At 39.8% G+C, this 25,999-nt stretch overlaps 1 protein-coding gene across 2 annotated transcripts in view; it reads right to left on the reverse strand.

Moving 5' to 3' along the window:
• Nucleotides 1–25,999, reverse strand: part of LOC131425921 (octopamine receptor Oamb) — a 348,159-nt gene that overhangs the window by 157,255 nt on the left and 164,905 nt on the right. For both annotated transcript variants that reach the window (XR_009229046.1, XM_058588225.1), the window contains exons 2-3: nucleotides 13,814–14,235; nucleotides 12,409–13,059 (exon numbers count right to left, since the gene is read on the reverse strand). The gene's annotated coding sequence lies outside the window, so the exon portion shown is untranslated. The remainder of the gene's footprint in view (nucleotides 1–12,408; nucleotides 13,060–13,813; nucleotides 14,236–25,999) is intronic.

Here is a 25,999-nt window from a genome sequence, read left to right on the forward strand (position 1 = left end):
CTGGCGACGAAGACGATGAGGAGCCACAAGGAGATGTCACTCTACTAAATGATTTCACAATCTTCGAATATTTTGTGACGTATCGCAATCAATCTGACGTCTACGAAGACCACTTTAATGGTAAAAAGAATAATGTTCAAATTTTTGTTTTAAAAATTTGAATTTTGACAGATATCCCGTAATTCGAAGAACTGGATTATTTCAGATTCGTTTTTTTTTGTTTCGATTATAGAGTATTAACCTTAAGGTCATTCGCCTCTTCGGGCCATAAAAATTTTCTGACCCTATGTGCGGGGGTTGGGAATCGAACCCAGGTGGGCTGCGTGACAGGGCATCGACTTACCCATCACGCTATACCCGTCCCCTTCAGATTCGTTTGAACTCGGTTGGAGATCCACTGAAATTCAAATCTGTGGCTATGTTTGAATATCGCTCTTCTTGCCCTGGTGAGATGTTCTATAAAACGGATTTGGCATCTGATAATTCCATTCCGTTGCCATATGAAAAACTTTTGGATCTGAAATCATTGATGCCCTTCGTTGGTTACTGTGAAGCACTGCTAAAGTCTCTAGTTATTCCAAAATGAGGTCGAAAACCGAAAACTGACATTAAAGATGATGATTTTGATAACGATACTGATGATAATCTGAATGAAAATTTGGAATAGTGATTTTCCTTTATTGTAGTAAAGAAAACTATTATTCGTACGATCTATCAAAAAATAAAGTTGCTTTTGAATTAATGTATTATTTTTTTTATAGACACAAATAAATTTATCATCCATGTGGCACAACCAAAGAAAAAATATGAACTACTGACAAGTATTCATTAAGGGTAAATAGTAGAAGATCAGCGAAGGAAAAGCGAAGACGTATATGCATATGGAACCGCATTAATTGAACGAATCGTAGAAACGAAATCATCATGAATTGAACGAAAAATAGAAATATAATCATAGACACATAGAAAAACGAAATATTTTCAGTGCAGTTGGTTTACGATAAGTTTTGTTTGCTAATAAAAAAAAAAACACTAACTTTTTAAGGTTTTAAAACTAAGTCAGGAATAGCTGACTGAATGCTCGACTCTGTATCGGAAACTGAGTTCTGAACCGAAGACTACATTAAAAAAATTAGTTTTTGATCGGGTACGAGAAAGGCGTCATGAGTTTTTTACTTCGATACTCGTTGCCAAACTGTTCAGAAGATTTTATTTTATCTTGTCAGGTCAGATTCTGGCAGGTACAGTTCAGTTCAATGCCATTGACCCACGGAAATACCGAAATCAGCATTTTGGCGAAAAAATTAGTTGATTTTCTGATTTTAGTTAGTTATTTTTTGAGACAACTAAAAAAATCTTACTTTTGCTAATTTAGATTTTTTATTTCTGATTCCCTTAATAATAATAAAATATTTGTTGAAATGGCTATTTTTTTAGTTGAATTCACCAATTCAACGTGCTGTCATTTCTTAGCTAAGGCACACTTCATTTCCATTCAACTAATTTTTTAGTTGAATTAGAAAAATAAAACGTTGTTTTCAACCAACATAAATGGTTGAATTAGCTTCGGCAATTTGCAGCTATGTGGCGCACTGTCACCGAAAAAAATGTTAACACCGTAATGACTACTAGCCACTAGATGGCACACTACTATCGAAAAATATTTCAGTCGCGGTAGTCTTTTCTATATTGCAAAGACATCATATTAACAAGATATCCAGCTCTCACATTTCCCGAACAAATAATTGGCAACATCCTTTTTTGCGAGCATGTCGCCCTCAGGTGAGTCCGCATCGAATCTCATACATAGAAGTAGGGGAGAGAAATGTCAAATTCGTACGCGCCAAAATAGCAGGGCTGCGCACCCATACAATTGACATGACATGTTGAATGAGACGCCGTGCGATGGCGTTGCTGAACTGAAGATTGAGATCGCTCCAAGCTGACAGTGTCTGTATATTGGCAGGTATAAATACGATGTTGCATTGGAGAAAAAGGCATAAACGAAACATAAACTTCTTTTTGAAAATTTTTATTCTAAATCGCTGCTTTCTTCATTCGACTTCGCGAAATAAACTCTCTCACTGAAAACTTTGAGCACTCGGAAAACAAAAACCGAATACAAGTAATACACCGGACGGCGTATCCCGGAAGGTTGGAAGATGCAAAAAACATCATTTGACATATACAATTAGAGTGCAACATTCAAAACGCTTCAAATGCGCACAAATTCTAAATACACTTTCCACTAAGAGTTTACGTCATTTTTACAAATCGAATCAGAAATTTATATATGGATATATCGTAACACATGCGAAAAACATCAAAACAATTTGCAAGCAGTTTCAACAAGACTGTCCTTTTTAGCTTTTTAATGGATTGTTTTGCTTTGACACTTCTCGTGGTTTTTTGGCTAATAAACTTGTTAATTAAACCAATTTCATTTTTGTGTTCTTTGTGCTGTCCTTCAGTACTGATGGTGATAGAAAATAGAAACAAATTTTCTAATTTTAATAACAAATTAGTTGTCAATGAGAATTTCGTGTTGGATTGAAATATTGCTGGTTTTTGTCCAGGATATTCGCCAACTAAATACATGCTCTGTAAATAAGAGTTTTTTCCAGCAAAGTAAATTCTCAATTTTAACTAATTTCATAGTTATTTTGGAAATTTTGTTGTTAAAATCAACTAATTCAAAAACAGTAATACGAATTAGGCACAGAGCTAATTTCGGTCGTTCCGTGCCGGAATTCATTTCCAAAGTCGGTTGTTTCATTATTGGCAATTCTTTGCCAAAGTCGGTTGTTTCATTATTGGCATGAATTCTGTCAGAATACTGGCAGAAATTTTCCAGCAGTTTTCTGGGACAAAAAATCTACAAGTCAGCGAGTAGAATTTGACATTTCAAATGTCCAACAACGTTCATCAGAACCAATCCACTTGTTTCCCTTGCTATGAGAAGATGTTTTGTTTTGCGAAACAAACAATTTGATTATTCAAATAAGCGATAATTTGATGAAGACTGAACATACACTGGGAGCAAAGCCCCAACCTACGAAAGCTTGCCAGTTTCGGATTGATCCGGATGTCGATAGCCGGACAGGACCATAATAATGGATTTTCAGCTTGTGCTCGAAGGTGTCGAGCATAGTTGAGCTGCCAGTTGGCCTTCTTATTCGGCCACGTAGAATCAGTCAGTTGCTTACACACAGAAAAATAACTAGTGGAAATAAATCGATTCCTGTTTAAATTCTTTTGAAAAATTCTAGAATTTGAATCTACAATATTTTCCTAGCCCGAGTTTTCTCATATGAAGCCATAATATTTCGATTTGATTCAACGTATTTTTTTCTATGTGACAGTCAATTAATCATCTTTGTTGATTCAAACGAACTAGATTTTTCTGCGTGTACAGTTTGGTACTTGACACCATCGACACGATTTTTTGTCAATCCGTTGCAACTAGCACCGGCACGGGTTTACGGAGAGGCATGAGAGCTGCACCATCGAACATAAAAAATCCTACCACGCTTGTGGCCACTTTGACAGCCCGGTTCGGTGTGTGCGGGGGCATAACCCGGCCTGATAAATATTGCATTGAGGTGGTCGACTTTTGTGGACTGGATTTGTGTTTGTTGACTCAGTAGGCTGGTGCCAATTTGAGTTGATTTGTGTTGGATTATATCATTATACACTCAGGCGGAGTAAGTGGGGAATGGGTAAGCTGATCCGGAGGCCAAATTAGATGACGATTGAAATTCTGGCCGGGACCTCGTAGAAAGTAACTTGCTTTTCGAACTCACGACAGGATTGTTTGCTGTCAACTTACATTTGTTATGATTAGGTTTCTAGGTTGAGCATATTTGTAGAATGATTTTTCAGATTTATGATGAAAGATGTAATTTGGAATTATCGTTTGGTAAATTTAAGACAATTGCGGAAAATTTTAGTAACTGTCTGACAGTTTTCAAGACAATCGAAATTTACAGAAGCTCGGTAACTAGAAGTTAATTTTACTACAGTTGACATGATATTTAACGGCTCCCTATTTCATCTCATTTGTAAGGACGTTACCTTGAAAACCTGTTTTAGCCACTAAAATCACTATGATTTTTCATATTTCTGTTTAATTCACCTTGCTCCACATGGCGAATTGATTCACTTTCCCTGGAAATTACAATAATGTTCAAAAAATCATCTAAAAACACTTCTGATATGTTCACTACTCTGTTACTAATTTCATCTCAATAGATTTTTATTCATCCTATCGTTGGTCCTTTATTCATCCCATAAATTAGCAATGGCGACAGCAATTAAAACCAACATATTGCACTATTACACTCTCAGGTTCAAAATGTCAGAATTTTCCTTAAAATGGGACTAATGCCAAGTATGAGACAACACACGATATTTTTAGAAACAGTTTGGAATCATTTCGACGTTAAACATTTTTTAGGATAGTTTTCGTTACCTTTCGTTTTAAATTTAATTTAAAATTTTACTGTGCAGGTTATTTGGTAAACTTAAAAAACAAACAAAAAAAGCAATTGTTACTATTTAGGCATTAGCCCTTCTAAAAACAAAATGCAGAGCCAGAGATGCCATTTATACAGATTTATCTGTATTGTATAGATTTTTGCTTTCGCATACTGATTCAAATCAGATTAAAGATTTTATACAGATTTTCTAAATTTAATACAGATTTGTAAAGGTTCATAAAAAGTGAGAAGTATAAAATTAGACATTTCTCTCTGAATATCTATTAGTATTTGATTGCAGTAATTCTTTGAAAGTTTATTAATCAACGGACAAATCGCATGTTAAAATCTTCGCAGATATGAGGAATTATCTTTTAACATCATTTTTTTAGTGAAAACAGATAGAGCAGATATAGACTTTTCATGCAAAGCAATACATATTTTTTATGAAAATATCTGGCATCTCTGTGCACATCCGATGAAACACACACACTTACCCACTTGTACGCGGCGGGCAGATTTCTCCCCAGATCTTTGGGTACCGCAACCACGCAGCTCGCCAAGTCCGGCCAGAACAGCACAGGTATATTATGGTTCTTCCGGAATGGTAGCAGCCGCTTTTTCAGGCACTCCTGGACGTAGATCTCGTGGTTGATGGTTCACGTTGTGAGGAGAATGCCGTTTTTTTTAGACCACACGTGCATATGGCCTGCCAAACAAGGTATTTTTTCTTTTCTTCTACTTCGAGTTTGATGGTTTTCAAAATTTCGGACACCTTCCTTTTTCCTGATGCGGTATTAAGGACTGTCCCAGAAAGTATGGGCGCACTTTGATTTCGCTGTAAATAAGTCACAAGTGTTAGATATTCCAATTTTGTTCGATATACTGATAATATTAGACTACAACAACAGAATATTATTCTCAACATTTGCTACTTAGCCATTGTAGACTAGCTGGCGCATCTTCTTGCGAACGTTCCTCATTAAATTCCGTACAGACTTCTTGGCGACAAGTTTTGACACTTTTTTCCAATCTTTTTCGAACTGTTGAATGGTTTCGGCTGCCGAGACATGTTTCCTAAGATGTGCCTTCGTTAATGCCCAAAATTCCTCAATTGGTCGAAGTTGTGAGCCAATTCGGTGGATTCATGTCTTTTGAGACGAAAGTGACATTTTTGTTAGTATACCATTTCTACCGTTGATTTCGAGTAGTGGCAAAAAGCAAGATCTGGCCAGAAGACAACAGGATCCTTGTGGCTTCGAATCATGGGTAGAAGTCGTTTTTGTAAACATTCCTTGATGTATATTTCGCTGTTCATTGAAGCAGTGGTGATGAAGGGTTTCGAAATCTTACCGCAGCTACAAATTGCTTGCCAGACCATAGCTTTCTTACCAAATTTTTCGACTTCAATCGATGTCTCGGACTGGTTTAACTCTTGCCCTTCTCGCACCGTATAATATTGTGGTCCCGGCAAGTATTTGTAATCGAGTTTCACGTAGGTTTCGTCGTCCATGATTATGCAGTTCAAATTTCCAGCAAGAATCAGCTTTCGAACCCTCGGCCTGATCGATGCTTCTTATTTCGGACTACGTTTTGGTTGTTTCTGCTTCTTATAGGTTCGGAGATTCAAACGTTCTTTAGCACGAAGAAAATTTGACTTCGAAGTGCCCACTCGTTTGGCCACATCCCGAACTGAAACCTCCTTCTTTTGCTCGAACGCCTTCAGTATACGTTTATCCAACTGAGGATTAGCAGGACCTTTTTTTCGACCCGTTTTCGGTTTATCCTCAAAGGTGTTATCCTCGCCGAACTTCCTGATTGCATTTCGCACGGCTTTTACACTTACTCCTTCAATTTTTACTATCTTTCTCAGTGACAGTCCGCGTTCTGTGCACCATTTGTACACAATTTTTCGACGTTGTTCTGCTGAAAGTCCACGTATTTCGAAACAAACTAATGAAAACGAATAAACGACTGCACAAGTGGTTAGAGAAGAGTGTAAAGAACAGGAAGTAGCCATAAAAATTGACAGATTCTGAACCATTGCGAAATGGCAGCGGTTTTTGGTTGCGTCCATACTTTCCGGGACAGTCTTTAAACTCCGGAAGCTGCGAGAACGTCGGATTCTCTTACTCCGCGAGCAAAATTTTTACACGCTGCTCCTCTTAGTTGGACGTCATTTTAGACACTTCCAAATGCAGCATTTCAGGGTGTTTTCACACAGAAATACTTCGATTTGAAGTTGACAAATTTTTGCGCGTTCCAGTCTTTATTCAGCGGGCTGAGTATTATTCGTGTGATTTGTGTAAATGCGATTACGGTACTTCATATCATCTGATATGTAACTGTCCCGCATTGATGCAACTACGTATCCGGGTTTTTGGTTCTCCATACATGGTTAAGTCTGTGTATGCGGAACTAAAATTACAAGATATTCTATCGTTTCTCACCCAATGTGGTAAGGAGGTATAGTCAGAGGAATCCATTGTTCTTCATGGAGTGAATGAATCCTTTTTGTATTGACATTAAAAAGGTTTTAGCAGATTGTTTGGCATCCTTTAGGGGGTGCCGAATTTACTTCTGCTCGTACATACTGCGAATCGTTCTGCATTCTTCCGGGAGTGCAGAATGGTGTCGCTTTTGAAAAATCTCTAAATTTACTCCGGGGGATTTTTTTTCAGATTACACCACATCTGGACGTTTCATGCATTTCAAAGATATTTGGCATTAGAAAAATCTTTAGTTTTGCGGTTTTCAAGCGGTACGTATTTCCTTGTATTTCGACCCCAGTGTATGCTAAATGAGAAATTTTTAGTGAGTAATCCAATATAAAAAAAATAATAGTTTAATTTTGTTTCCAAACTCGAAAATAAAAAAAGTTTCCAATTTGATAATGAAAAGTGATTCTTCCTTTGGATATCATATAGTGAAATATAAGCGAAAAATTGTTTTTCTTTATTTCGAGCACAACGTTTTGAGTTAGTTTCACTAAAATTTTGAAAATATGTTTTTTTTTCTATTTTTTAGTCAAAATTATACATACCCTAACTCAAAAATGGGTAGATGGGTGGCAAATCAAATTTTGACTACGTACACTTTTTTATGAAATTCTGTGCCGTGTCACTGATTTTTGAGTTATGCTCAATGAAGGTGTTCGTACAGGCGATACACTGATAAAAATTTGCACGATCGATTCATGTGTAAACAGCACTTCAATTTAATATGCCTTTTCACTTCAATACATAACCAAAGTAATTTGTTTTAAGATTTCATGTGCAAATTCACTAAAACGTAAAATTACATAATTTTTCCCTTGGCTTTGATGTGTACGAGTACAACAAAAATGTATGTGCAAAACACTCGATTCGGTGAATTGTGTTTCAATTTAAATCTATATGGAAACAATGTGACATTCATGTGCTTCTGTGGCTCGGTCGATTATCTGACGCGCTTTGAGATCTGATGCTTGCTTGTTCAAGCCGCGGAGTTGCTATCGATATTTTGTTTTGTGGACTGGATCATGTCTACTTTCAATATTCCTGAACCTCTTAAAAGCCTGATAATGGCAGATGAAGCAGTTGACTGCAAAATGACCCCTTCTTTCAGCGATCGTATCCTTCGATGGCTAAGTCACCCACCGAAGTCACGGATACAATCACTGTTATACAGTGGAATTGTAGAAGTATCATCCCAAAAATAGATCCTTTCAAATTTCTAGTAAATAATCTGAAAAGTGACGCATTTACATTGTGCGAAACTTGGCTAACTTCTGAAATACCCTTAAACTTCCACGATTTTAACATTATTCGTCTGGATCGAGATGATCCCTATGGAGGAGTACTTTTGGGGATCAAAAAGTGCTATTCTTTCTATCGCATTAACCTCCCCTCGATACCAGGTATTGAAGTTGTCGCATGTCATGTTACAATCAAAGGCAAGGACCTTTGCATTGCTTCCATCTACATTCTCCCAAGAGCCTCGGTTGGGCATCGGCGGCTCAGTGATATCGCAGAGCTCCTTCCTGCACCGACGTTGGTTCTAGGAGACTTTAACTCACACGGTACGGGATGGGGCTGTCTTCTCGACGATAACAGATCAGCTATGATCCATGATATTTGCGACAACTTCAATATGACACTCTTGAATACGGGAGAAATGACACGGATTCCTGCACCACCAGCAAGACCAAGTGCGCTGGATTTATCCCTTTGCTCGACATCGCTACGGTTGGATTGCACGTGGGAGGTAATTTCTGATCCCCACGGTAGTGATCATCTACCGATCGTAATCTCAATCACCTGCGGATTAGGACCATCGGAGACAATCAATGTTTCGTATGACCTCACACGAAATATTGATTGGAAATGCTACGCAAATTCGATGTCTGAGAAACTGGAAACAACACAAGAACTTCCTCCGGAGGAAGAGTACACGTTTTTGGCTGGCTTGATTCTCGATACCGCGACTCAAGCTCAGACGAAACCTGTACCCGGCGCGAAAACTAACATCCGTCTCCCCAACCCGTGGTGGGACAAAGAGTGCTCAGAATTAAACGCGGAGAGAACTTCATCATTTGTCGAGTTTAGGAAAAACGGAACACCTGATAATTTTAGAAACTACGCGGCATTGGACGCTAAAATGAAAAGCTTGATTAAGGCGAAGAAAAGCGGATATTGGCGTCGATTCGTAGACGGATTATCGAGAGAAACATCAATGAGCACTCTTTGGAGCACAGCCCGACGAATGCGCAACAAAAACACCACAAACGAAAGCGAGGAATATTCTAACCGCTGGATATTCAATTTCACTAAAAAGTAAAGTATGCCCAGACTCTGCTCCGGACCAGAGGATCTCCCGCGCCGTGACGTCAAATACAAACGAAATACCGTTTTCGATGGTAGAGTTCTCACTTGCGCTCTTATCGTGTAACAATAAAGCTCCGGGATTAAACAAAATCAAATTCAACTTGTTGAAAAACCTGCCTGACTCAGCCAAAAGACGTTTATTGAATTTATTTAGTAAGCTTCTTGAGAATAATATTGTCCCACACGACTGGTATTGCCATTAAAAAACCAGGGAAACCAGCCTCCGATCACAATTCGTATCGGCCGATTGCTATGCTTTCCTGTATCCGGAAATTGTACGAAAAAATTATTCTGTTTCGTCTAGACAATTGGGTCGAGACTAATGGCTTACTTTCAGATACACAATTTGACTTCCGCAGAGGCAAAGGAACGAACGATTGTCTTGCGTTGCTCTCAACCGAAATTCAAATGGCATTTGCTCGTAAAGAACAAATGGCGTCAGTTTTTCTAGACATCAAGGGGGGCTTTTGATTCAGTTTCCATAAACATCCTATCCGAGAAGTTGCATCAGCATGGTCTTTCACCCATTTGAATAACTTTTTGTATAATCTATTGTCCGAGAAACACATGTATTTCGCGCATGGTGATTTGTCGACAATACGATTCAGTTACATGGGTCTTTCTCAGGGCTCATGCTTAAGCCCCCTTTTATACCATTTTTGCGTGAACAACATTGATGAATGTATCAACATATCTTGCACGCTAAGACAACTTGCCGACGACAGCGTTGTGTCTATTATAGGACCCAAAGCTGCCGATCAACAAGGACCACTGCAAGATACCCTCGACAATTTGTCGACATGGGCTCTTCAAATCGGTATTGAGTTCTCCACGGAGAAAACTGAGCTGGTTGTGTTTTCAAAGAAGCTAGAACCAGCACAATTTAAGCTTTCTTCTTCGTTTGTTTCCAACCGTGCTCATTTCTTGGATACTTCTGATTCTACTGTGTTTTTCGACACATCCATGAGAGAAGAGATTCGTGGATTTCCGGATCACGTACGCCCTCGAGTGGCCCCTAGTATCTTTTATAATAAATTTAGAACAGTCAACTGTGAAAAGATGTTTTACACTGACGGTTCAAACATCAACAGTTCCACAGGCTTTGGTATCTTCAATCAGAACATCACCGCTTCGTACAAACTCAACTCAACGGCTTCAGTTTACGTCGCAGAATTAGCTGCTATTCAGTACACCCTCGAGATCATTGAAACCTTGCCCAAAGACCATTACTTCATTGTCACGGACAGTCTAAGCTCAATAGAAGCTCTACGGGCAATGAAGTCAAGAAAGTATCCCCCATATTTCCTGGGGAAAATACGGGAACACTTGCGAACTTTATCTGAACGGTCTTATTCAATATCGTTAGTCTGGGTCCCTTCGCATTGTTTCATTCCGGGCAATGAAAAGGCAGACTCGTTGGCGCATTAGAAGTTGATATTTATGAAAGACCAATCTGCTTCAATAAAATTTTCAGTATCTCTCGTCAGAAAACTCTCGAAAGTTGGCAAACTTCATGGAGCAATGGCGAACTGGGACGATGGCTACACTCCATTATCCCTAAGGTATCGACGAAACCTTGGTTCAGGGGGATGAACGTGAGTCGCGATTTCATTCGTGTTATGTCGCGGCTCATGTCAAATCACTACACTTTCAACGCACATCTCCAGCGTGTTGGGCTTGCGGAGAGCGGTCTCTGCACCTATGGCGACGGTTATCAGGACATCGAGCATGTCGTGTGGTCGTGCGTAGAGTATCGTGATGCCAGATCGAAGTTACTGGAATCCCTTAGGGCCCGAGGTAGACCGCCTGAGGTTCCGGTTCGGGATAGTTTATATATGCTTCTCATATACCAGTACCTTGAACACATTGATATACAAGTGTAATGTGTTATTCCTCGCTCAGAAAGTATAAACTCCACCTACAGGTTCGACACTAACATCCGCCCGATTCTCTCGATCCCCGTCCCTGTCCTCCATCTTCATTGGAACTAACAAGATCTTTTTTTGTCACTAACTTTTTCGTTCCCGCTTCCCTGTCTCTTCACCATCTCGATGGTAACTAATTAGATCTCTATCGTTTTCAGACATTTTGTTCCCACATCCCCTTTTTACCACGTTTTCCACAATATTTACTTCTCTTTCATTCTCTTCGGCAATATCACCATCACCGCCCACGAAAGACCGCTCCAGTCGATGATCACCATGCGGGCCACCCGCCGGGCCTTCGTAGCCTGAGGGTGTTTTCCGCGGACCAACACGGACCGAAGGATGCGGCCAACATGGATATTCACCAACGCCATATGGAAGACCCTCATGCAATATTCAATTCACCGGCCACTGCCGATCGCTAGCTGAAAGCTGAATTCTCGAGAATCCGCTACCCCGATACTATATTACATAATGATACAATTCTAGTTTCAGGTTAGTCGTAATTAAGATTAGTAAATACCCTTGGCATCTTAGAGCTTAAGCAGTGTGCCTTAAAATTATATTATATTGAATAAAAAAAACATGTGACATTCATATGAAATTCATTTAGAATCTAGAGGTTAAAGGATATATATTATCGTTTTGATGTGCCTTACATATAATTGAAGCATTATTTCCACTAAATATCAATAGGTTTTAAACTCATTTTATGAGTTAAGGGTATATTTTCATGAATTTCCTGTGATGAAATGCTTTGCACATGATGTAAGCGTGCAAATTATTTTTAGTTTAGATTTTTGACATCTGTAATTATTTCAAATATATGAAATTAAAACAAAGCTGTTGAAAAGCTTTTTAAAAAAGGGTGCTTGAGCTCTTACAATTTTCAATCGTAGCAATCCTTGAGTAAAGAGCAATTTTTAGCTAGGAAATGAAATCGCATTTTCAACCATCTTTGCGAAGGCCGTTTCCAACCCGACAGCAAATGACTATCGTCGTAATAAAAACAACCATTATGGTAAAAGGTAAAACGAAGCTGTGGAACGTTGTTAGTACATGCCTGTTGACATTCCAACGAACGATAATCGGAATGGAATTTGTGCATCAAAACCACCCACAACCAAAAGGCTCTCTTACCGTCATCCAAACAGCACTCCGACGACGTTGGTGGCTCCGGCAGGACTGTCGATCTGTTCCCTACTGGTGACAGCAATAAACTGATTCCCGCTCCCGGCAGGACGATTGTTCGTTTTCTTCTTCTGATTCTGGTTCCTGTCGTACAGGAGGTATTGGTAGCGATAGTTTGCACTTGCACGATAACAAATCCGCACCGCGAACAGCAAAATCTAGCCATTTTGCGGTCTCGGCAGCCCGGCAGCAACGGCTGGCGGCAGCTTCTTCTTCTTCTTGTCACGGCACTCCTCCACCGACACCGGAATGCACCGCCCCCACCGACACTGATGCAAGCGTCGTCGTTCTGCGGCAGCCATTCAAGCGGCCCCTGAATGTATACCTCACAGCTGGTCTTCGGCTTTTGATTCTGATGTTTCTTCTTCTACTACTACTACTTCTTCTTCTCCCGCCTACTGACTGACCACAATCCGGTACTTGTTCACAGCTTACCAAGAGCTTGACCACGAGCACGAGTTGCTTTTCTGATTCACTCTTTCACCTTTGAAAACTTTCACTTGAAACCGTTAGAACCGGGCACTTTTATTATGAGTTTTATGTTAACACTTTTCACCACTTTTGTTGTGTTTCGTTTTGTCGATTGTTTGCCTCTAGAATCTAGGAGGGAGGAGGATAGACGTTGAAACTTGTGGTTGTGGAGCGCACATTCCGACTGACAGTTGAAATACACACCGACTGCAAATGATTGTGTTTAGCCAAAAATTTTACCCTGCTATTAAATTTCCCTAAACAATTAAGTTTTCATAACCCATTATCACTTCTTGACACTGAATGTGAACCCGAGCAAGACATAGTTGCTCATTTCGTAATTACCACAATCCGTAGAACCCTTTTTCGCCTTTCTGAGCCAGTGCCTCGTCGAAGGAGAGAAGAAAAGGTATGCGCTACGTGTCAGTCGGAGTGGCGTAGAAATTTTCCACATTAGCACGTTTCTGAGCTTGGTAAAACGCACCCCCCCCACACACACACTCACACACACACACACACACTTTCAGACAAATTTTCTCAACCCCACACAATGTTTGCCACTTCACGCGTCAGATGCTCCGTCATCCTTCCGGAACGCAATGGTTCGCGCGACTTTACACCATGCTCGAACGATTGTTAAGATTCCAATTAGTTGAACTTTAGTACAGCTCCGCTTCACCGCCTACTAGTCTAGCTATGAATGCTCTACTGTTTCACACTCGTTTCATAGTCGCCCCCCCTTCATAAGACACCCTTTCCCTTAGGCTACTGCAGCTTCGATTGCGATTTGAAAGGACGTATACTTCCTGGTCCTGTACACAAACGAACACTTAGCAGCAGCAGCAGCCCCAGAGGGTGGTGAATTATGGCACCTCTTGCATACCTTCCGGCTGACGGTTGACTGACTCTTAACACTTTTCTTCCGCCTTTTTTTCCTTCCACACCAGCGGAAGCGGAACACAACAAACACTCACTTGTTTTTACTTCATTTCGTTCGAACTTTGCGTGCGCGTGTTTTTCCGCACGGCAACCCGGCCGGGACTCCCGGGTAAGCGACTCCCGGACGACGGAACGGATTAAAAACGTGGAAGAAAGCAGAAAAGAACGGCTGCTTCCTGTTTTGTTCGCATCGAAGGGTGTTCTCTGGTTCTCTGACGACTTTGCGGTACACTGTAGGCGCTTTCTTTGCAAGGCCACGCCGGTATCCCAGGATGTGAGCTTTTTTCTGCTTCTTCTTCTTCTTCTATTGTTGCTCACAGCTCACAGCTTTCTGCACGTGGCTTGGCCGTTCGTTCGTTAAAGGATCTGTGGATAGAGAGAGAAAAAAAAGACGGTAAAGAAGCGATTTTAGAATATTTAAACAATGGTGCACACAGTTCACATTCGCTTGCCGGATGCCACCGACCGGTGATGGCACTCAGTGGAGACTTTTTTTTTCAACCCTGTGTGCGATTGTTGTTGAACGGTGAGTGGCACTGCTTTCGCAGCATGCCATGACTTAGTGGTTTGTTGCAGGAGCAGCAAAACAAAAAAAAAATCATAACAACCGGAGCAAATTGTTAGCTCCTGAAACTGTCGCTACTCTATTAGGGATTGCAGTTCTTTGTTTTGAGTCTGAGGGCAAAGGACAGATCACTGCTGGCAGGAGCTCTGAATTGCGATTTATGTTGAATGTTTAAAATTTAATATTTCATCACGTTTTTAGCTAAAAGGCTTCAAATTAGTCTTTTTCATAATAGGTTATAAATTAAAGCTTGCTTCATTTAGAATTGGAACAAACTTTTCCTCGTATTGTGGCGCTCCTGGTGGACGGATTTGCAAGTTCTTGGCGCCCACGTGTCGGAAATTTTGTCAACTTCACGTATGATTTTTGACATTCCGCAAATCGACTGTACTTTGTGAACAATCAACATGGAAGCCGAAAGAAGGGAAAAAATTGTGCATAATTTAAAAAAAATCCATTGTAGTCTGCATCTAGGCTGAAATACAGGCAGTTGTCTTTGTTCCAATTCTATCTGAAGCAAGCTTTAATCCACACCAAACAGTGACTTTTTTGCCTTTCTCGTATAGAAAGGCTATGCAATCACTGTGAAACCCGACTTTACAACCGAGGCGAATGTATGTGTGTATGCATGTGCACCAAAAAAAGGAAAATACATAACCATACATGTTTCTCAGAGATGACGTGACCGATTTTCACAAACTTAGATTCAAACGAAAGGTCCTATTTCCTCAAATTTTTCCTGATTTTCATTTGGATCCAAATTCTGGTTTCGGATTTACAAGGAAATATGTGAAAATTTATTAAAAAAATGCGCACTCAATTTTTCCGGAAATTTGTAAACCGATTTTTACAAACTAAGAAACAAATAAAAGGTCTTGAAATTCTTCAAAAAGCTCCCGCAAAACTGATCCAGATTCGACTTCCGGTTCCGGTATTACAGCGCGATTAGTGAAAATTCCTAATTTCAGGCGTATTTTTTCACAAGCGATAGCGAAACGAGGTGCACATTTTTATAAAACTTACCGGTAAATTAGTCTAGTTGGATCTTGTTAGTTAGTGAATATATAAAACTACTTTGGGACTACTAGTCCTCGGTTTCCGGTTCCGAAAGCCCCGATAATAGTAAAGAAAATCTCCAAAAACGGAACTCACTTCGATTTCTCAGCAACGGTTGAACCGATTTTCACGAATCATGATTTAAATTAAAGCTCTCACTGTCTTTAAAAATAAGGAGTGTATTGAAAAGTAACTAGCAACATTGATTAAAAAAAAGCGAAAAAAACATATTTTGACATCAGTTTTCGATATATTGTAGAAAAATTACATTTTCATGCATTTCACTGATTATATTGAAAAAAAATCCAAGTTTCTGTGAAACGCTCGCACTTTGGACTTGACATTCTTCATTAAATTCTGCACAGTTACTTTTGTGTCTTTCCTGGTGGCAGCTGTCCAGTTTTTTTTTAACTCCTGCATGTTTTGGGACACTGTACCTTCCTTCCGAAAGTGCCGCTTTTCCACGAATTGTACATTATTTTTTGACGTAGTGGGCTGAAGCCAAATCCAACCAGAAGAGAGCCTTATGCTTTCTGTACATTCTCTTCTTCAAACATCCTTCCTCGTACACTTTGGCGTTAATTGTGCCCTTCGTGAAGAAAATCGACGACCGCAAACCACAGGTACAAATTGCTTGCCAGACCAACACCTTCTGCCCAAACTTTTCCATCGCCACCGTGGTGTCAGCCTCGTCCAGGTCCTGGTACACCGATTTCGTATAATATTGCGGTCCGGGCAGCGCTCGAGAGTCTTCCTTGGCGTAGGTTTCTTCGTCGATCAGGATGCATCCGTCTTTATTCTGTAGAATCCGGTTATACAGTTTTCGCGCTCTTGTTTTGGCCTGAACTTCCTGTACCAGGGACTTTTTCGGCACTTTGATCCGTTGAATCATCCCGATGCTGGTGCTGAACTGCTTGGCCAAATTCCGCGTCGACGCCGATGGGTTTTTCCTGATGTACTCAACCACTTTTAAGTCCCGGCCGGGCTGGCTGGGATCCGTTTTCCTACCGGATCGGGGCAAATCCTTCATGTAAAGGGTCTTACCGAACTTCTCGATAATATTTTTGACACTGGTGTGGTGCACTTTCACCCGTTTTGCAATTTCGTTGTACGTGACACCACTTTCTGAGCACCAAGTGTGCAGAATTTTCTTTCGCGTTTCCGGATCAATTCGACTCATCATTGAAACGATAAACCGTACAGAAACCAATCGATTGCGCAGCTGTTATTGACATGTAAACAAACATGTCACCGCAAAACACGCTGCAAAAATCTAACCATTTCAGAGTAATAACTGTTTGAATGTTGCTAACCACTTATCGATACACTCCTTACTGTGCAATCTCATCCAGATCCGACTTCCCGTTCCGAAATTATAGGGCGATGAGTGTCAAAACATTTAAATCATCATTCAAAATGACGACACAAAACTGGTACGCGACGGTACGTGCGGCTTTGCTCCGTTCACAGCGTGCTTTGCTTAATTTCATATAGCGTTCAGGGTGGCCAAATTTAAATCTTTATTTTTCAGGTGGAATGTCCCTTATAAAATAAAAAAATCTCAGTCCCATAGGTTGCTATTGAGTTTCATCATTCTTTCATAGCGTAAAGTGTGTTTAAAGTTGCACACCATCATTTAGAGCGAGGATGTAAAAAAGAATAAAAATCTTCTAAATTTGGCTCAAAACTGATTTAATTTGTAGGCAATATTAATTACTTACTAAACGAGCCGATTTCGGCTATACCGGTTCCAAGTTCCCGTTTGCTGAAGTGGTCAAAAACTCTAAAACGAGGCTCACTCAATTTTCTCAGAGATAATTTGATCGATTTCCATGAACAGGCTCAAATAGAAGTTCCTATAGTGGGGACGGGTACAGCGTGATGGGTAAGTCGATGCCTTCACGCAGCCTGCCTGGGTTCGATTCCCATCCCCGCACATAGGGTCAGAAAAATTTTCTGGCCCGAAGAGGCGAATGACCTTAAGGTTAAAACCTCGTCTATAAAAAAAAAAAAAAAAAAAAGTTCCTATAGTCTCATAGGTTGCTGTTTAGTTTCATCCGGGTCCGACTTCCGGTTCCAGAACTATAGGGTAAAGTGTGTTTAATCATTTAGTGCGACGATGCAAAATAAAGGAAAATTCTTATCAACTTTCCATAACTGTTGAAAAGGTTATGTTAGTTTGTACCCAAAGAAAATTTCTTATATTATTCAAGATTGAAAAAAAAACATTTCTTCACATAATCTTCTTGTGATATATTTGAAAATATAAGAAATGTGAGGAAGGCATCATTACACCACTAGGTGGATTAAAAAAGGGTTTTTAATTGAAAATTTAAATGAAGGGCAAAGACAGCTTTTGAACTACCAAACATGATATGCAAAGCCTCTTCTCCTAATATATCAGTAATTTCATTTCATTCACCTGGTCTTAAGACTCGTTTTTATTTATGGATGTTCATGCAGGGTTGACGAATATCAAATGAAGTCCAACAGAAAGAAAGAAGGAAGAGCAAGCTTGCAAGACGTGACGTGGCGAGAGAATGACGCAGTTTCGCCAGCAAATTTTTGAGAGCTACCGGAAGCTTGCCACGCTTCTGCCGGCTGCCAGAATTTCTTACAAGCGGGCTTCGCCTCATCCAGTCCTACACGGAACCGCAAATCAACCTAATTTTAAGTACATTCCACCCAATTTGGGGGTTTCGTTCAATAACCTAATTTTAGGTAAAGTGGCTCTAGGTAGTTTTCGTAAGACACGTGCAAAAAAATACTCAAAGATGAGTTATATTTACTCTATAGTTGAGTCTTTTTGACTCAATTTCAAGTTAATACGGTTTACTTAATTTTAGCTTATTGAACGAAACTCTCGCTGTTGGGTGGTTTTGCTCTTTGTATTTTGACAACAATTGAAGGAGCGAATGAAAGGAAGTACTCAATATTAAGTAAAAAGAAGTCAAATAATAGGTAGTTTTTATTTTCCGTGTACATTCAAAAAAATAATCACATCATAATTACGAGAAAAACTATGTGAATATTTTCCATCATACTTCTCGGTTATTTTTCAAAAGGGCGTATAAACAAGTGACAGTTTCTCTTTGTTTACTTTCTCTTCTATTAATTACCAAGCGGTTTACACGTTTATCACTCAACTCTTTGCATGAAATGATACCCGAAACTTTCGATTTTCAAACAGAATAGTGATATCAAAGAAAATCATTTTAATCACATCACAATAATCGAATAAGAGAGTGATAAAAGAGAAACTGTCACTTTCTTATACGCCCTAATGAAAAATCAACCGAGACTTCTCACGTTGGTTCTAATGGACTTTTTCATAGATGAAATGTAATGGAGTGTTCATTTCACATTTAGCTATCATTTCATAGCACATTTAGATAGCAGAGAATTGTTATTTTAAATATTGTTTGAAGTCACATGGACATTTTCTAAGATTTTCATATAAATCAATAGGATTCTTACCATGAAAACAAACTATTTATTTCAGAAAAAAGAGCAGAGAAACTCGACGGTTGAGAAAAAAATTACCAGCAACCGATAACATCATGGAAGTGGGTTTGTAAGGCTGACAAACAAGCATAACAGATCGGCTGAAAAGTTCGTATCGTTTCTATGAGAGGGCGCCACTAGAATTAAATCCAAACCATTTTCAGTTAGTACCAACCTTCAAAAGATACGTGTATAAATTTGACAGCTGTCTGATTATTAGTTTGTGAGATATTGCATTTTGAGTGTAGCTACTTTTGTTATTGTGAAAAAAAATGGAAAAAAAGGAATTTCGTGTGTTGATGAAGCACTACTTTTTGATGAAAAAAAGGGCCACCGATACCAAAAATGGCTTGATGAGTGTTATCCAGACTCTGCACCGGGCGAAGCAACAATTCGTAAGTGGTTTGCAAAATTTCGTACTGGTCATATGAGCACCGAAGACGATGAACGCAGTGGACGTCCAAAAGAGGCTGTTACCGATGAAAACGTGAAAAAAATCCACAAAATGATTTTCAATGACCGTAAAGTGAAGTTGATCGAGATAGCTGACACCGTAAAGATATCAAAGGAACGTGTTGGACATATTATTCACGAATATTTGGATATGAGAAAGCTTTGTGCAAAATGGGTGCCGCGTGAGCAACGAATTGATGATTCTGAGCAGTGTTTGGAGCTATTATATCCCTCCCTCATCCACCGTTTTCTCCAGATTTGGCTCCCAGTGACTTTTTCCTGTTCTCAGACCTCAAGAGAATGCTCGCTGGTAAAAAATTTAGAAGCAATGAAGAGGTAATCGCTGAAACTGAGACCTATTTTGAGGCAAAGGACAAATCGTACTACAAAAATGGTATCGAAAAGTTGGAAGATCGCAATAATCGCTGTATCGCCTCTGATGGCAATTATGTTGAATAATAAAAACGAATTTTGGCAAAAAATGTGTGTTTCTATTAAACGATACGAACTTTTCAGCCGAACTGTTAGCTGGAATATTAATTTAAAACAAATTCGACATTCTTTCGGCTTTGTAGTAAAAATTGTAATTCGCTGCTGGCCATTTTCAAAATCGAATTTTTTACACCGGAAATTCAAGACGATTGTTTGACATTTGGTCAATTCACGTAAACCTTGTGTGATGATTCTATTCATTTCAGGGGATGTTCGCATAACATTCATTTTCGTCACGTAAAATATTCAATTTGACAATCGAAACGTTTTCACGTGATTTTTCAAGTAAATCGAATTTTTTTTATTTCATTTTTCTTCGAGTGTAATTTGACTGTTTGCGTACCTCAGACAAAAAACTATATGGAATTGCATAATGATTTCGTATGGTTTTTACCGAAATTTCTATGACAAACATAACTTCTCTCATATATTGTGGAATTCATAAGTTGTTCGTATGAAAACTACAATAGTGATAAATTAGATGTATATTGCAGTTGTAATTATTTAATGCTATTTCACTTTATCATGCTTAGGCTGTGAACCATTTCGCGGTCAATTAACTTTTGGTTGAAATCTGACACTCGAGCGGTTATATTGATGTTGTCAAATATAACCCTTCTCGAAAGCATTGGTTATTTTCCGACACCGAAAAAAAATTTGCAAATAAAATTCTAATACCAATTCTATAGTTGATATTATTTCCAGTGCAAAATAAACCCAAATAACTTTCCATTCGTCAGATTTATAAATGGGCGGCAGTTTTAGCTAAATTTAACTACTCGAGACAAAATAACTGCTCAAGTGTTAGATTTCAACCAAAAGTTAAAATTAACCGTGAAATGGTTCACAGCCTTAGTACTCAAACTTAGCAACGGCAGAAGATGTAAGATCAAGTTCCATCCTTGAGCCGTCAAACAGAATCAGATATTCAATTTTATGAAAGTTTGAATAGCAAGCTCCTATCACATTCTTGTTGACATTCCGGAAAAAATTTCAACTGAAAACAAACTCCCCACGGCGAATCTAATCTGCAACACAATGGAATGTTGAATTCGAATCACCCGCCTACTACTGCTGATCGACAAACAGTGAAGCTCATCACTATGATTTGACAGGTCGGGCAGTAGCAGGAGGAAGAAGAGTAGGACGAACCCCAGTCAGAAAAGCTGGCTAAAGCAAAACTTTTCACTGCAACTTTTTGCTGACCTTTTACGGTCGACTTCGGCACCGAATCGGATGTCCTCGGGGGAAATGAAGTGTGTGTGTGTGTGTGTGTTTGTGTGAGTAGCAGAGGACGGCTTACGGACTCAATCAATTTCGGTTGAATGAAACGATGGAACGGACGACGGGCGAGTTCGGTGGTGGAGGAGCGCCGAAGCATGCCGGTTCCGAATTGACAAATTAATTCCGGTTTTCCGAAGGATAGAGATTAGATAGGAGGTTTCTACTTCTTTTGGTTGGAAACTGAAATCATCTTCGTGGTCGAGCAGCGCATTGCTTCCTTCGGACGAACAGGAACTGTTTGACAAGGCCGGGATTTTTCGATTTTTTATTTGAATGCCCTTGTGCTCGATTAGAAAAATAAATATATATTTTGGTTCTCGGATTCGGCTGACTAAAATTCAATGCCACAATTATTTCAAGCAATTTTTTAGCTTACAAAAATTTAGATAATGTTTTGGAATTATTTAATTGAATAGCAATAATTTGATTTTTGTTTTTTTGCGAGAAAACTGATGCCAAACCCCACTTGTGCGCGACTGGCAGGTTTCCTCCCAGACAACGAGCTATGTCTGCCAGAAATTTTTACCGGCATACTGTTAGAATTCCGGGAACAGCCTGAAAACAATGCAACAACCGTTTCCGGTAGAGAATTTCGTCTAGCGGTTATCAACGGTTCTGTTTCTGCCAGATTCTTACCATACAAAACTGGCAAAACCGTTTTGAATCGGTTTCACAGTTTTAGCCCTTAGGAGAGCTTGCAATCGAACCCAGAGCAACGGTTCAGAATTAATCTGGCGTTCGTATGCTGAGGTTCAGTAGAGTAGTAAATAGTTTGAAAATTATGGTATTTTGTTTAAATTGTTAGGTGTGATGATAATTCGAACAGGTAGATTGTGTAGAGCTGATGTAAACTGAACAGAAGCCAACTGTGCCAGTGCGATTAAAACTAAGTCCAAATACAGAGCCGACGCTAAATCCGGCCAAAACAGTTGAGGTGTACTACGCTTCTTATATAAAGGCAGCCATCTCTTCTGGAGACATTCAGATCGATAGATTTCTGCATTTATAGTTCCGGTAGTGTAAAAAATGGTCGATTTCAAACCACAGGAACATATTGCTTGCCATAGCAGTACCTTTCGACCGAATATCTCCACTTAAATCGACCTGTCCGCATCGCTCACATCCTTTCCAAAGACGACAGTAAAGTATTGTGGACATGGAAGGGTTTACATAAGTTTTACATAAGTCTCATCGTACATCAAAACGCATGCATCCGGACACTGCAAAAGACGCGAATACAATTTCCGGGCCCTTGTTGCTGCTCGCTTCTTTTATTCTACACTTTGTTTGGAGATTTTCTGCTTCTTGTATGTCTTCAGTTGATTTCGCCTCTTGATACGCTGGATCATTCCGACACTCGGGCCTGCTTTTTTGGCCAAATCACGCATTGACATTGATTTGTGCTTCATGATTAGAGATACCACTTTCTGGTCCAGTTTCGGGTTGGAAGAACCGGGTTTTCTGTCTCTTCCTGGTGGCTCATCCAAAGAATAGTCTTCCCCAAACTTTTTAATGATGGTTTTAACACTAACATGATGAATTCCAAACCGCTTCGCAAATTTTCGCATAGTAATATACTTCCCACTTAGCTATGTGTCCAGAACCTTAATTTTTACTTCCTTTTCAATACGCGACATTTTGAAAACGCAGAATTTCAACCGCCCAAACAAGTCAACAAACGAAAGCAGACAGCTAAACGCTCAGCATGCTGTGATCTGAGCATAAAAAACCATCACAAATACATGCGTACAACACAAATGTATGGATAGCTTATTTTCGATACACTCCTTAGAACAGTTACAAGTTCTTTCTTCGATTTATTTATCAATTCCTCTTTAATTTTCGCGACAAAAAGTTTGAGTATATCTTACGCTTGAGGTTGGCTCAAAAATTCTCGATGAGACGCAGCTGAGGGACATTGGGCTGGTTCTATGACTTGGGTACCACATCGATATTTAGCCGCTCCTTTCTCCTTTAAAGTAGTGGGCCGACACAAGATCCGATCGGAACACCGCGTCTACCCCCTTGTGATATTTCTTGATGAACGAAGCGACTTCCGGCTTGCATATTATACTAAAAGTTCGGAAATGAACTTCACCACGATGCTCACTTCCTTCGTGGGGGAAATAAAATACGCAGTGCCCTGCAAGTCGTTTCCATCCAGGGTGAGATAGGTTTCGTCGTCCATCACCTAAGCCACGTCGCGATTCGCCTTACTTGCAGCTCCAAAACCAGTGGACGTGACCTCCTGGCTAAACGCACGCAGCTAAGTAGCCACTTTTCCCTTGGTTTTCCTCTTCAGCTTCTTGTCGCGCAGGGTCATCGGCCATCCGGGACCGGGCTTCCTTTCGATGCTCTGATTGTTGTCTAATAGTGCCAAAATGTTGTAGATGTCCGTTTTCGACGCGATGAGGTGCCGTCTACTTCTGAACGGAGTTGTTTCATTGTTTTTGCCATCACGGTAAGAGTTCGGACTGTCAAATTTTGTCTGCTGACTCATGAGTCACTATGATCGATGCTACATGAGTAGTTTTGTCAGTGCTGGCCACACGAAAACCTTAGCCTTTGGGGTAAAACGAGCAGGATGGCGATTCGTGCGGCCCTTGAAAAACCATTCCATTGAATTTCTTGGATTTTTTTACATAAGAAACACTCTTTGTTTTCTTGCCTTTTTCCATGGTTCCCGATTTCTTTGGGGGGTTTCCTGGTTTTTTCCCACTGTACATTGTTTGCTGTCAATGCAGTAAAAAGCAATGAATGTCTATTAATAACATTGAATTCCTGAAATTTTAGAAAAATGCGGGTAATTATTTTTAAATTAGTTCACTGAAATGTTCAGCAACAAAAATACTTTTTTTTTATTTTTAGCTCGGTAATACTAATTTAACATTGTCAAAAACCTCAATTTTCCAAGCAAGCTGCAATATACAAATAAAAACTGCCATTATTTACTATCGCTGATTGCTTGTTTGCAGAGAATCCAGTCAGCATATCACACCTTAATATCATTGTACTATAACGGATAGCATAAAATAATCCCTTCAAATTAGCCGAACCATTTCATATGATGTTAAGCATCGGAATCTACTTCATATCCAACAAATGTTCAGGTTGACAGGATTGGTCCAGTGGAAGCTCAATTGCCATCTGGCGTTGGTGCTTTACCCCGGTTGTAATCAATCAACAGGCGCACGAAAAAAAATAACTTTCCGTCCACAGCGGGTCAGAAGTCACGTGACTTCGTCACGCCACGGCTCAAAGCTAGACTGGGGCACGTTCAGCAATCTGCTCGAATGCATAAAAAAATCGTTACGCATGGCTGGGATCGAATCTTATCGTAGCAAGCTGAGAAAGGCGAGAAAATGAACCTCCGTCACTTGAAATATTGCAGTGACATAATCACGTGCCATGCGCCCGATTCTCGAAGCTCCTGTTGAGATGGGTAGCCATCATTGATAAACTAGCGCGCTGATCGTTCGGTGGAATGACTTGAGGAATTTCCGGAATGGCACAATTTCCGCTTTGAAATTCGAAACCTTGAACCTGATGGCGTCAAAACCCGCCAAAATCCATTTGGCACGTCCGCATAGCCTACTAAGTTGTAAATCTACCGCAGTACGCAACACCAGTACCACTCATGTATCAATCTACTTGAAATGTTATTCCGCCAAGATAGGAAACATGCCGACACGAGCGGCACGATTCTCGCCAATTTCGAAGCAAATCACGCATTTGTATCTGCTGACAGGAGCACTCTGGCTACGAGTAAGAGTGGAAAGAGAGATACAGAGATAGAAACAAAAACAGCAAAAAAACGACAACGACAGAGATAGAGCGATAACAAGCGAAATACACAAAAATTCAACGGGGAAATTATTCGCTGGCTGATCGTTGCTATGTGACGTAGCGCACTGACACACCGACAACAACAACAACAACAAATAGAATCGCAAAGTAGTGCTGTTTGTTTTCATGAGACAAATTTGGTGAAATGAAGACAAATAGCAAGACATCACAAACTGAATTTCTTCTCACTGTCTCCCTACCTCCCTCCTGTCTCACCACCAAGGAACCATTCGCAAACGGAGCATTTGTGTTATTGACATCGTTATTTACTGCTACGGTATTTCCCGGCTGTGCTCCACTATTCTCCACCCGTGCCAGGAAGCGTTTCAGCATGACGCCCTCTGATGGATTCCAATGTGAAATTCGAGATTTTTTTTTCTCTACTCTGGCAACGCAATTTGTGGCTGCGGTGGAAAAATTTTGTTCATCAAGATGCTAGATTTTGAAGCTCTGACAATTCACACCCTTCCGAAGATTTTTTCTGCACATAACGCTAACGTTGGTAACGGGTTTTGGAACTCAAGAAACTGATGTTTGTGATTTCAATTCTCGGAGTACTAAACAGGAAATGATTGCTTGTTGATTCGGTGGTGCACTTCTTCAACCTACTGATAATCAGCAGTCGCATTTCGTTTTAGTTTTTAATGAAATGAACAAATTTTCTTGAAATATCTGGCGAGCAGTTTGTGATTAATAGTGGAATGAACTAAACTCATTTGTTTTGAAAATATAAAATTTATGTGTACAGCTGCAAACTGCTTGCTTATCAAGCTGAAACGTTTTTTTTTTATGTAGAGAAAACCTCGCAATATAGCTTTCGAGCTTGTATTTTGGCCATTCGCTAACTATGCTTCAAAAACACAAACGCAAGCATACTTCGGCAGCGTGTTTGGCCATGAGAATATTTGACAAATGAATAGCGGTACGTTA

The sequence above is a fragment of the Malaya genurostris genome, chromosome 1 (genome assembly GCF_030247185.1).
Source record: "Malaya genurostris strain Urasoe2022 chromosome 1, Malgen_1.1, whole genome shotgun sequence".
Classification (NCBI taxonomy): domain Eukaryota; kingdom Metazoa; phylum Arthropoda; class Insecta; order Diptera; family Culicidae; genus Malaya; species Malaya genurostris.